This window comes from Palaemon carinicauda, chromosome 28 (genome assembly GCF_036898095.1).
Source record: "Palaemon carinicauda isolate YSFRI2023 chromosome 28, ASM3689809v2, whole genome shotgun sequence".
NCBI lineage: Eukaryota > Metazoa > Arthropoda > Malacostraca > Decapoda > Palaemonidae > Palaemon > Palaemon carinicauda.
Genome location: NC_090752.1, coordinates 9,297,221 through 9,311,174, shown reverse-complemented (window position 1 = coordinate 9,311,174; position 13,954 = coordinate 9,297,221). Strand labels below are relative to the sequence as shown.

Here is a 13,954-nt window from a genome sequence, read left to right as displayed (position 1 = left end):
TCCCTCTCTCCGGAAGAAAGGGAAATAAAAAAAACTCGGAGATTGCTGTAATCTGATCAAGTTATCATACAGAGTAATGCAAGCGCTTTATCCGGAAAACTTCCCATGGCCTTAATCTGATTTATCTAATTACCGTATATTCATTGCGACACGTCTTGAAATTCCTCTTATTAATCTCATTTTATGTGAATGACAACGACTTTATGGTATTCAACACAATAATATAAGATTTTTAAGTTATTATCGTGAAAACAAAATGAAAAGTTCACATAAATTATTAGTTATAGGTTATTCGTTGTTTTGTTGGTCTGTGTTTTAAATATCGGGTAGATTTCTGTATATCGGTCGATCAACTTTTTAAGATCCTTGGATTTTCTTGTCGTTGCCTCGTGAATCAATGTTGCCAGATATGTGGATTTATCCCTAGATTTGGGAATTTTCGGTGTCTGATGGGGGATATTCTGTAAAAATATCTATGAAGAAAAAAAGATGAGTAAACCTTTATATTATTACAGTTAGTTTGCTTGCACTTATATGAAGCATAAGGAGTAATTTCTATACTAGTAAAGGCTATAGGAGAAAATATATTTGTGGAAATGGGGATTTTTGTGTTGTTTTGGGGTTTTTAAACCAACCCATCAGGCGACACGGCTCGTAAAGTCGACAAATTGTGTATCGTGATGATGTCATCAGCAGTGTTGCCAGATGGACTAGTGTAAAAATCCCCAAAACCACCTAAATATTCCCATTTCCACAAATATATTTTCTTCTGTCTTGATCACGTAGGCTTTACTAATATAGAAATTACTCAATATACTTCATATAAGCGCAAGCAAACTAATTGCAACAATATAAAGGTTTACTCGTCTTTGTTTCTTCATAGAAATTTGTATAGAATATCCACATCAGACACCCAAAATCCCCAAATCTAGGGATAAACTCCCATACCTGGCAAGTTTGGCAACACTGGCTCATCAGTCCTTGGTCAAGTCTCGTAGAAATAACATCGCATCTTGGATCTCTCAGTGACGCTGCTCATCGGAAGAAGAATCTCGTTATTATCCTGACCCAAATATCCCTGTACTGTGAGTCTTATATCCAATATTGTGTAATAATGGGTAATGTCTGTTGGATTTCCCTGTTGTATTAATAATACTGTATAAGTTATTACATTAGATGTTAACTATTACAACCATATGGAGAGCCGAAAGTTTATATCTTTATGCTTCCAAGTTTAAAGTAGTATAGCTCATTATTGGGTTTTATTATAGTTACGGACGGGAAAAGATTGTTAAATTAAAAAACTTTGTGTACGTATGATTACGACCATGCCCCCAGAACTCCCTTATTTTTAACCCTATCGCTAAGAATGTCAGTCTAAAGGAGTTGCAGTGGGGCGTTAACCCTACGGTTAATCCCCCCCCCCCCACGTTAACTAAATAGGTAAGGACATAGCTTGTAGGATAGGTTAGGTAGTGAAGTTTAGATTATCTGGTTCTATGCACGTGTTCCTGTCCGTCGTTATACAAAGTTGCAGAACTTTTTCTATACTATAATTTTACCCAGAAGCCAACGATGCAGTAAGAGGTTTTCCAACAGTGTCAATTGAAATGCCGAGTTTGTAATCAAGGACAGACTAGAACAGTTGTGTCAGTGTTCCATACTCATCCAAACATCCAGAGTAGTTAAAGCTAATGCAAATTTTAATTTTAATTTTTTCTCATCGTTTATTATTTCCTTACTGGGCTATTTTTCCCTGTTGGAGCCCTAGGGCTTATAGCATCTTGCTAGTATTAATGATAATAATAATACTAACAACTTAATTTAGGCATTTCCCTTCATGCCGAGGAAGGGTGATGGTTTGCCTTTTAATTCTGGATTACAGGTGCCAGTTACCCCAGATTAGTGGACAGTATTAAATTGCATGTTAAAGGATTGTCAGTTCTAGACTAGCTCTGCTTGAGGATACACTCGAGTACACACTTCTATCTTATTTTTTTTTCTCCCGCCTTTTTTTTAAAATGGTGTTGGATAGGCTCAATAGAAGGGCCATGGATGCCTGGTGGTTTATCTAGAGGTTGTCTTTTCCCTATCTGATTATATTTCTTCTCAAAACCATCCTTACTGTCCTCCCTTTAGTTGAAGTGACTCTCCTGGAGGGTATTTATCCATGCATGGTGTATCGGCTCCTCCATGTTGACCAGTTTTTCAGAGTTTTTCTATAGTCTATGGGTTTGATCAATCACTTTATATTTCCTTAAAACAGATTGTTTTTGTTATCCTTGTTAATTTAATTGTTAAATATGTTTTTTTTTTTTTATTACCATTAATTCTTATGCTCTCTGGCGACATTGAGCGAAACCCTCGACCAGTACGTCATAGATTTCATCAATGTCGTCTACTGTATTGCAATATTCGTGGTCTTCGTGCAAATATTCAAGACGCTAGTTACTTCCAGACTGTATGATATTCTTTTGTACACAAAAACTTTGGTTTCTAATAGGAGCTCCTTTTGAGTAATTTTAAGAAGCCAATAATGTTGAAAAGTGATGCCATCCCTAGAGCCAGGGGAATGGTGGTGTATATTAGGACTGAGTACCCAGCCTCTCATAAGTCCTACTATGAATGTGGATGTCATGAGATTCAGGTAATAAAAGTTTATGGCAGGCATAACCACTTCTATTTGTGTTCAATCTACCGGAATTCAGACATGGATGATTCTATTTTCAATTGTCTTATTCATTATGGCCAATATACAAGATGATGATAGAAAGGCCTCTTTTGTCTTTGTTGGTGATTGCAATGCTTACCATAGGGAGTGGTTAAGTTGTTTCTCCTACCGATTGCCATGGCGTAAGAGCTTTAGACTTTGCCTCTTAATCAGGCTGTGAGCAAATCATAGGTGAAGCTACTCACAGATCTGGAAACTGCTTGGACCTCGTATACATCAACTCCTCTGGTGTTATAACAAGTAAGGTTGGTTCTCCAGTTGGGACATCTGATCATGCCTTGATTTCATTAGTATTGAAGAGCAGCCTGTCCCTGATGTATCATACTCTTGTAAGATTTATATGAAATCTCAAGCAGACTGGAATGGGATTTTGTATAATCTTTTGGGCTTGCATTGGTCACAATTGTATATTAGTGTTGATCCTTTTGTCCCTTTGAATGAGAATCTAATCAACATAATTGATAGGCGTATTCATTTTCGTGTGCTAAGGTACCGAGTGAAGGACAAACCATGGTTCAATGATGATTGTAGACTTGCTTATTTGGAGAAGCATGAGGTCTATCATCTCTGGAAGGGTAACATCAGATTTGACCTGGAATAACTATACTCAGCTTAGAGCTTTTGCTCATAGTTTATGCTTCAACTGAAAAGGAATACAATCTATCCATAAATGAAACACTTTCTGATACAACCCTGGAACATGGCTTGTAGTGTTGATCCTGTTGTCCATTTGAATGAGAATCTAGTCAACATAATTGATAGGCGTATTCATTTTCGTGTGCTAAGGTACCGAGTGAAGGACAAACCATGGATCAATGATGATTGTAGACTTGCTTATTTGGAGAAGCATGAGGTCTATCATCTTTGGAAGGGTAACAGATCAGATTTGACCTGGAATAACTATACTCAGCTTAGAGCTTTTGCTCATAGTTTATGCTTCAACTGAAAAGGAATACAATCTATCCATAAATGAAACCCATTCTGATACAACCCTGGAACATAAGTGGTGGACTACCTTTAAATCTGCACTTTCTGGTGTAAATGAAACAGTTCCTCCTTGACTTAAACCAGATAGTTCAGTCATTCCCTGTCCCAGGGAAAAGGCAATCTGTTTGGCTGATGTGTTTGACCGGAAGCAAGGTAATGAGAAACAAACTTCCTCATTCCTGTTTTCCTGAGGCTAAACTAACTAGTTTAGCTTTTTGATCTCGTTAAATTAAAGCTCTCTTAATGGACCTTGATGCTTATGGAGGTGTAGACCCTAATGGTATATTTCCTTTGTTTTTTTATAAAGACTGCAGATTTCTTAGCTCCAAAGTTTTCTGTTATTTTGCTCAAGTTAGTGAGAAGAGGAGCTTTTAGCACTTGTTGGAGAATTGGTAATGTTATTCCACTATGTAAATGTGTTTGTGGTAGCTCGAGTCCAACAGATTATCGCCCAATTTCCATAACTTCCATATTATCTAGTCTCTTTGAACGTCTTTTGGCAAAACGTCTTAATAGGTTTGCTGACGGTAATCATCTGTTCCCTAGTTTGCAATTTGGTTTTCGTAAAGGCCTTGGAGCATGTGATTCCCTTCTTACAATCTCCAATGCTTTACAGAAATTCCTTGATTATGGTCAGGAAGTTCGTATGATTGGCCTTGATTTTAGTGCTGCCTTTGACATTGTTAATCATGAGGCCCTTGTTTTCAAACTCAAACAGTTGGGATTGGGTGGGTGGGTCATTTCTTGGAATTATTACTGTATTGAATTTTTAAGTACTAGATCAGAGTTGTTGTTGATGGTCACCATAGTGAGTATAGGAATGTGTGGTGTTCCACAGGGTTGTGTTCTTGGCCCATTACTTTTCATCTTGTATACACATGACATGTGGTTTGGCCACGAAAACAAGCTTGTTGCACATGTAGATGATGCTACTCTCTTTGCATCCATTCCATCTCCTGAATGTAGATCTGGGCTTGCTGAATCCCTTAACTGGAAACTAACTAAAATTTTGTGCATGGTGCAAATTATGGGTATGAAGTTGAATCCTAACAAAACTCAAGTATGATTGTAAGTAGGTCAAGTACAGTGGCTCCTCAACATCCGTATCTCAGCATTGATAATGTTTCTTTAACTTTGTAGGACTCTCTTAAAATTTTAGGTGTGATTCTCGACAGCACATTTACTTTTGAAAAACACATTAGGTCTTAGGTCTGGGTCTTCTTCAATTGCACAAAAATTGACTATTTGAGAAAGTATTTTAACCCTGGATAGGTACGCTCCTCGGACACCCCTTTAAGGGTATACTCTGTCGCGCGCGACCCCGACTCCGAAAAAAAAATTCAGGAAAAATTTAGTTATGCATCAATATGTATTGTTTGACTTGCTAAAAATACTTCAAAAGAATGCTAAAAATTACTGAAAATATAGATGATACCCATCTACAAAATAACTATTTATTGGAAATATATTAAAAATTTAAGTATACAAAAAAAAAGACGACGTAAATATTCACAAAAAATAGAAATATACATATACACATAAATCCCTTAAGGGACACCTTCTTAGATGGCAAAGCAACCGCGTGTAATTGCTGGAAATGAGTTGGACCCATAGAAGTCAAGATCTGAAATGAGAAAAAAAGGGTAACTTTTTTTGGCCTAAAAAATTTGTCCAAATTTCATGAATTTTTTTGGGTACCCAAATGAAATAGGAAGAGGCTAATTTTTTTATGGAATAAACTCATATTATCCTAGAATAGAAATACTTTATAAAATGTGCACTAAGATGTAATTTACTTTTATATCAGGGGCGAAATCTAAAGGTCATTTTTTGACGGCCTAGTTTCACAATGTAAATTTCTCATGAAAATCATTGTATCTCTTATAAAATATGATATTTATGAATTAAAATATACCAAAATATCACGAATTCTATACAGAACAAGAATATATAGAGATATGCCAACTTACCTTTCGGGTATGTCAACAAAATGGCCGCAGACCGCAACAACTCTTACAGCCCAATCTACCACTTGAAATGAAGAATGGGGTTGCAAACTCCATATTATCATCAACATCTCTTTTTAACTCCATTAGAAGTGTGTTGATGACATCCATGCCAAGGGAATACTGCCTGCTGGCCATTATTGAAGATAAATTCAAAATAAATAGAAAAAATCAAATTTGCAAAAAATAAAAAAAATTCAGAAATTAGCATTTGAGGGAAAATGGACCTCATGGCAATATATGGCATCTAAGCCAAAACCAATGTCATGCAAGTGGTAGACACACCATCCATCCACACTTTCCAACTATAAAGAACCAAACAAGTATCAACACTGTTCGACAATTTATAATTATGTAATAACTTTGCTGTTTGATCACTTACCCCTATAAAGGTATGTCAGGGTTGAGGTCGACCCCTGGGGGGGGGGGGGGGTAAAAAAACGGGGAAGGAGGGAAGTTAGACGAAAATCAGTCCTAAAGCAGACAATGGCATGTAGACTAGTCACCCCTTGCAGGTCGATCACTTCCATATTCGAGACAGCTGATGATTTATGGGGAAAAAACAGGTTTTGAAAATGCTGTAGGGGTCGCATACGACCCATCATACCTTTCCAGGGTTAAACATTTTTTATGATCAATCTATTCTGAAGTGTTTTAATTCTTTCATTCTACGCAGTCACGAGTTACCCCTTTATCTCGTTTTCTTTCTTTGCTCTGGTGGTTGAGCGGATTTCCCGTTTTCCGTTTTGTGCGTTCAACGGGTTCTCCCTCCCTCACCTCTCCCCCTCGGGGTGGATGATAACTTACGAGTTATTTATTTTTCGTGACTTTTCAATTGTTAGCGTTATTTTGGTCCGTGTTCGTCCTCTCCCCGTTACGGCTCGGGAGTAGTTTATGAACGTTTTCCACTCCGCCTTGAGTTCTACTCCGGCTTGAGGGATTCTCAATGACTTTCGTTCTATTGTTATAGTTATATATTGTTTACTACATGGGACGGGCTTCATATTGTTTAGATACGACCCTCCGGTGGCCCTTACTGCGGTCTCAGGCCACGGCCATATCCACAATAGCCATTGTTATTACAATTGTGTTTTTATTCACAATAATTATTCAGGACCTTTCTTCTCCCTCCGGCCTCACCGGAGTTTGTAAATACGCTTTGCTATGATCTAAGCCTTAGCCCTTAGCTGCGGCTTGGCTTTTATATCTTCACAATTGAATTATTAGCCACAATTGAATTATTCAGAGTATCTCATTATCCTCCGGCGTCACCGGAGGTCGCCCATACACTTCACACTTATATTTGCCTTGCCTTTGGCTAAGACGGCATTATTCAGGACATCTCATTACGCTCCGGCTTCACCGGAGGTCGCCCATACACTTAACACTTATATTTGCCTTGCCTTTAGCTAAGGCTGGTGTTTATATTTATTTTAAGGGCATGTCACTGCTTCCCCGACCCTCGCAGGTCGGCAGATTGCTTTAAGTTATTTATCCTTATGTCATTATCAGACATTAGGTAAATTACAAATATACAAACATTTGGATATTATAGTGCCAACAATGGTTTTGGCCGAATAACGATTTAAACGTTTGCGATTTAGTCTGTTAGTTTGTACTCGCCCCAGGAAGGCTCGATTTAGACTATATCCTTATTTATTGGTTAAGTTGTCGTTATTCTTCGTTTTTGGTTATTACAATGACTAAAATTTAAAAAGAAAAAAAGGAAAAATAAAAATAAAAACAATCAGTTTTATTTTACTTTCCTTATATTATTGTGTGATGTTAGCTTTTATTATGTAACCTTGAGAGTGAGAACATAGGGTGCTCGTTTATTAGCTCGAGTAAGGGAGGTGATTTTCCCGTTCTCCGTTTTTATACGTTCACGAGTTATTCAGGCCTCCTCTTATTATCAGAGTTGATGATAGTACGTTTAATGTTATACACGTTTTATTGATGTGGTTACTGTTAATATAGCTAACACTATTAGTAGGAACGTTGGTGTATGAGTCATTAATTGGGTTCGATTTATACCGACACCCTTAGCTCCGCCTTGAGTTATGTTTAGCTCCGCCTTGAGTTATACGCCGCTATAATGGATACTCATTGGGTGAGAACTAGTCAGATATTTGGAGTGCAACGGTGAAATCCGGCACTCAGACTCCGGCTGAGACCTTTTTGCACACGAACCTTTGTCATGTTTGATCTCAATTACACCTTTCCGGCCCCTTTTTTCATCGAATCTCCGGCTACGCTGGAGATAACTCAAACATTCATTGAGGTTAATGTTATCGTACCGGTGACGGTCACGATCTCACGGGGACTAGCCTTTGCTACCGGATCTCCCATACAAACAGAGATCAAGCAGACGTCCAGAACCGGAGTTAACAATGTGATACCGATGAGGATTTCACAGTTTCATTATTACGGTTTCTTTTTCATCGAATCTCCGGCTTAACCGGATATCGTACAGGCGATCAGCATTGAGGTTAATATTATATTTCCTCTGGTTCACGTTGTCACTATGACGGACCTTTGTTTGTACCGGGGATGGTTACCGGAGATCCGGTACAGTCGGAGATCACTCAGACCACGGGTGGCCAATCTTTTGTTTTACCTGAAAAAAAAAAAAAAAAAAAAAAAAAAAAATTATTATTATTTATGAACGTAACTATGCCTATATTTATGCATGTATTTAATTCTAACTATGTATAAATATGGATAAATATCCATACAACATCGTGTTCAAATAGAATTAAATTAATTATGCCTATATTTATGCATGTATTTAATTCTAACTATGTATAAATATGGATAAATATCCATACAACATCGTGTTCAAATAGAATTAAATTAATTATGCCTATATTTATGCATGTATTTAATTCTAACTATGTATAAATATGGATAAATATCCATACAACATCGTGTTCAAATAGAATTAAATTAATTATGCCTATATTTATGCATGTATTTAATTCTAACTATGTATAAATATGGATAAATATCCATACAACATCGTGTTCAAATAGAATTAAATTAATTATGCCTATATTTATGCATATTCAATCCTAACTGTCTAATTATGACTAAATATCCATACAACATAGTGTTCAAATAGAAATACATTAATTATGCCTATATTTATGCATAGTCAATTCTAATTATGTCTAGATATGGATAAATATCCATACAACATAGTGTTCATATAGAAATAAATTTCCACCCAGTGGCGAATGCGCCAACAGTGTCACATTTCATGAATACAAGTGTCGCACTATACCCCAGAAGATAATACATTAAATAACTTGTCTTTAAAATGGCTTTTTAAGAGTATACAGCTGATCCCAGCCTGTGAATAGGATCGCTAACCAAAGTTCAAGGAACATCCAGACTTATGTCCCCTTTGTGTTACAGAAGGTTCGCCTGCATGGTTCCCATCAGGATGGTGATGATTCTCTCTGGCCTGCAAAGAGAGGCTCTCCACCCTTGGGTATCGAAGTTGGGAAGGAATGCTCCATCTAGAGGTCCCTATCTCCTCGGGGTGTCCTCTCTAAGGTTGGACAACGACCCCATGGACGGGCAGGTATGTGGGGATGAGTTTTGAGCCTTCAGCTTTGCAATTACCTACGTCACCGTCCTAGGACCATTAAAGGATCCTAATGTTCATGTTACCCTGCATAGACTGTGACGGCTAAAAGCAACACATTCTAAGGAAATCCAAGGGGCTATGACGAGCTCTAAGGTGGGGTGGTGAGTCAGTGCCGTTCAGGAACTCGGATATAGGTGGTACCATAAATCTGGAGGGCATAGACGTCCTCCCTCTGGGGGACCTAGATTTTACTCCCAGGTACTAGAATTCCCATTCAACGGATTCGTTCGATTGAAAGAGATTGCCTTGGTTAGCTTAGACAAGGTACCGAAGGTAACGGTATTATTTCCTAAAGGGCAGGCCCGATCTGTCTGGACCAGGATGTTGTCAGCCTGGGGGGTACGATAATTCCAGGCTCTGCCCTTCCAGTTCGACCTACACGTTTGTTGGTCTGATCGGGTCAGTTGTGGGAAGTACGTTCTGTCTGAGACCTCTATCAGACAGGAATTGATAGTCGGTTTCCCACTCGTCATCACAGCCTTCCTCTGGTTCGACGATTTTGTATCTGACCCCCCATCATCAGGTGGTCTACCTCACTGATTCCCCAGGTACACAGTCCAACTCCGTTGGGATGTTTTGCCTGCATGCAGCCCTAGATCCGAACCCTCAGGCTCCTTTCATGGACACCAGAGAGGAAGCTACAGGAGTAGAAGACAGTCCCGACATCAAGGCGGACCTAGGAAAAAGGGGGCTCGGAGAAGGGAAGGACCTAGATTCACTCCCTCACAACGCGGTGGTCCTGGTAGAGGGAAGACTTTACCACTTTCGTGATTATTGGACTCGGTCTGTGGGATCATAGCATAGTCTCTAACGGTTTGAGATGAAAATGGCCTCAAGGTCCTCCTCCTCCGCCAGTGACCTTCTCCCAGAAATACACTCCCGTCCTGAAAGAGTACACCACAGGGTTACTCAAGAAAAAGCAATCAAACGACTATCTCTTAGGTATGGACCTTACTTCCCCGTGGGACCGTCACCACCTCTGTCGATCTTACCGACCGCTATTAGCTTGCGCCTATAGCTCGAAACTTCTCTTCTTATCTGGGTTTCCACCTAAGCAGGAAAGCCTTTGTGTTCAAGACATGCCCTTCGGCCTCAACATTGATCCCAGGATATTCACGAAACTGGGAGAGGCAGTGTTAGAACAACTCAGGAACCAAGAGATACAGATCATTGCTTATCTGGCCGGTTGGCTCATTTGGGCCCGGCCGGCCATAGAAGGTAACAGAGCTACGAAGGAATTTCTTCGATCGCTCGACAACCTGTGATTTCGGGTCAATCGCCATAAGTCTCGCCTGCGACCATCAGGCCACTTAGAATGGTTAGCCATTCAGTGGGACCTTTCGAAGCACACGTTGTCTCTCCCTTCCAAAAGTAAGAGGAATAGGTTCCAAGATCAAGAATTTCTCAAGCACAAACAGGTGTCCAAAGAGCCTAGAAAGTATCCTCGGTCTTTCCCAATTCACTTCAGTAACAGATCTCCTAATAAAAGCCAAACTCAAGACATCAATCGATTTTGGAGAAAGGGAGCTACAGTACCTATAAGAAGACAAGGTCTCGAAGATCCCCTCTGTCGGGAAAATGAGACTACGCCCATGGTCCGAACCGAAGAACCTCTCCAAAGCGGTTCCTCTACAATTCCCACCTCCACAAGTGACATTCCATTCAGCCGTGTCTCTAAGTGGATGGGGGGATTTCTCCGAACATCAGATGTTTCAGGTTCTTGGTCACTAGCCATGAAACAGTCCCATATCAATGTTCTCGAAGCCATGGCAGTGTTCTTGACCCTGAAGAGAGAGACTCCTCCGAGGTCGACCCACATCAGAGTAGTGTCAGACAGCACAGACGAGGTACACTACGGAAACAGGGGAGGATCCAAGTCACCCAACCTGAATCAGATCCTGGTCACTTTCTTCGCCTGGGCAACAGAAAAGAACTGGTTCCTGTCAGCACCTCACCTAGCGGGAGGCCAGGATGTGAGAACGGGCTCACTATCCAGGACGGGTTCCCTGGAGTCAGAATTTCACTCCGGTGGATACTCAGGTTCGTTCCAGGCATCCAGGTAGATCTATTCACATCTCAGATCAATCACAAACTTCCTTGTTATGTGACCCCAATCCTGGACCCTCGGGCTCATGCCATGGACGCATTACCCCGGGATTGGAATCATTAGAGGAAGATTTCCCTATCTCTCCCAGTGAATCTTCTAAAAACTTTAACACCGACTGCGCTCCTTCCGGGGCGCAGTGGTTTTAGTACCACCTCACTGCCCAAGAACAGTTGGTTTCCTCTCCTCCTCGAGTGGAAACTCCGTCCCATCCGGATTCCGTTCCTCAAACTGACCCGAGTATTCCAAACTCACTGTGTCAGATTACTCAAGGATGTCCAAAACCCTAACTTTGTGGACTACAGGAAGTTGGCAGCTCGTAGAGACTCGAACATTGAACCGGAAAACGATTTCTTACTCGAATCAGTCAAAAGGGACTCGACAATTCGCCAATATGATTCGGCCGTTAACCCCCAAAATAGGTGGTCCCCTTGGAAAGTTATTCCTCTTCTCCAAGATACTTTTCTATGTCCGGTCACCACTCTCAGGGCCTTTTTAGCCACGACTGCTACCCGATCGTCTGGCCCCTTGTTTATCAGGGAACAAGGAGGTACCATTCCCATACGTGGTATTAGGCTATAGTTCCTATACTTCGTTTGACAAGCCAATCCGGGATCATTTCCCCCAGAAGATGGACTTTGATGACCTTATAAAGTTCACGGGTTGGGAATCTCCTATGGTCTTCAAACGCCACTATCTAATGAACTTACAGGCTCTTAAATACCCAACAGTTGCAGCTGGGAGCCGTATCTCTCCCCAGTGATCTTTTGTTCTTCCTTTCATCCATCTCTTTTCTTCTCCCTCCTACCCGCCACTCGCACCACGACGCCGCTTCCTTGGTGGTTCGTTAGCCCTAAGTTTATTACATACTGTATTAGGTTATGTTTGTAACTATTATTGATTACCGTTGTTACAGGGTTGGGATATTCTTAGACATGTCAGTTTTGTAGCATGTTTCCTCTGATACTCGGAGGATTCCCTGTTATCATGTTTGTTTACCTTAATTTTTTCAATATTAAACTTACCCGATAATCATGTAGCTGTCAACTCCGTTGCCCGACAGAAATCTAAGGAGGGATACGCCAGCTATCACAATACTAGAAGGGGGTGTACTAACCAGCGCCACCTGTGGCCAGGTACTCAAGTACTTCTTGTTGACACCTCCTCAATTATTCCTCTGTCGTGCCTCCGGCTAGACGTTCTGGGATACGCTTATGGTCTTCGAGTTTATTCTCGCTTATTTGGTGATGTATTCTCTTTGATTTACGGCTGTCGCATTACTAGAAACCTTCTGATATTAGCTAGATAGCTTTTATTTAATTCAGTTTAACGGTTAACGAATTTTTGCTTGTTTTTTGGATCTCCCTTTGACTTCTCTTGAAAACAAAATGTCTGACATTTCGCAAGCCCCCTCCCATAGACGATGTAGGTCTTGCAATAGACGTATTCCGAAGGTCTCGGTAGATCCTCACACCGCTTGTTCTGACTGTAGGGACAGACCCTGTCAGTTAGAAAATCGATGTGAGGAATGCGCCGGACTTTCGGAATTGGATTTTGTCCGACTTTTAAAGTATTCTTCTAAGTTAGAGAGAATTAGAGCTAGGAGGAGTTCTTCTCACTCTTCTTTATTTTCCTCATCTCATGATCCCCAACCTGATCCTACCCCTGTAGTGGCTACCCCCGATCCTACTGTGTGCCCTCCGCCTGATATGTCAGTGGTTTTACGCGCTATTCAGGCTTTAGGCGATAAGGTAGAGTCAGTGGCAAGTGACCATAAGTCTCTGATGGCCGAAGTGAAAGAGTTGAAGGCCAAGAGTGCAGTGGGTGAAGTTAGTGCCAGTGCTGTGACGAGTGCTAGTGTCGGTGCAGTGCCTTGTACTAGTGTTAGTGCCAGTGTGGTGCGTGGGGATTTTTCTGTGCGAGCCAGTCGTTCTCCCAGTCCGGGACCTCTTGCAAGCTCCCAAGCCCAGGGGAGAAGCAATGTCGAAGGGCATAAGGGTTCGGCAGGCCTTGTTAGGCGCACAGAATTATCCTCAGTGGTTGCGGGCGTGTCTTCCACAGACCGTCACTCCCACTTGCAGACGATTGAGCCCGTCTTCCGCTCGTCCGCTGATCTTCTCTCGGGGAAGAAACGTTGGTCTCAGGTCTCTAGACCGCTTAAACGCAGAGTCCAGCCCTCGAGTGCTCAGCCAGGTTGCAGTCGTTGGCTCAGCTCTGACTCGCCTCAGTCATCTAGCGACTGTACTCCGCCCAAGAGGAGTAAGGTACAACAGAGCTGCACCGGTGGTGCAACCACTGTTATGGCTTTACCTCAGTCTGCTACTGTCTCTGCTGATCCCAAGTGGTCTATGCTTCAGTCCATGCAAGCTCAGCTTTCGGACCTGATGCGTGAGTGTCGTGCTGAGAGTGTTGCACCTCCTGCACCTGTGGTGCACCAACCTCCTGCACCCGTTCAGCCTGTGCTGCACCCGCCT

The 13,954-nt window shown here is 41.2% G+C and overlaps 1 long non-coding RNA gene across 1 annotated transcript in view; it reads left to right on the top strand.

Annotated features, from left to right (window-relative positions):
- The first annotated feature begins 979 nt into the window (after positions 1-979).
- LOC137621983 (uncharacterized) overlaps positions 980-13,954 on the top strand; it is a 46,325-nt gene continuing 33,350 nt past the window's right edge. The window contains exon 1 of the long non-coding RNA XR_011040312.1: positions 980-1,085. This is a non-coding gene — a long non-coding RNA (uncharacterized lncRNA). The remainder of the gene's footprint in view (positions 1,086-13,954) is intronic.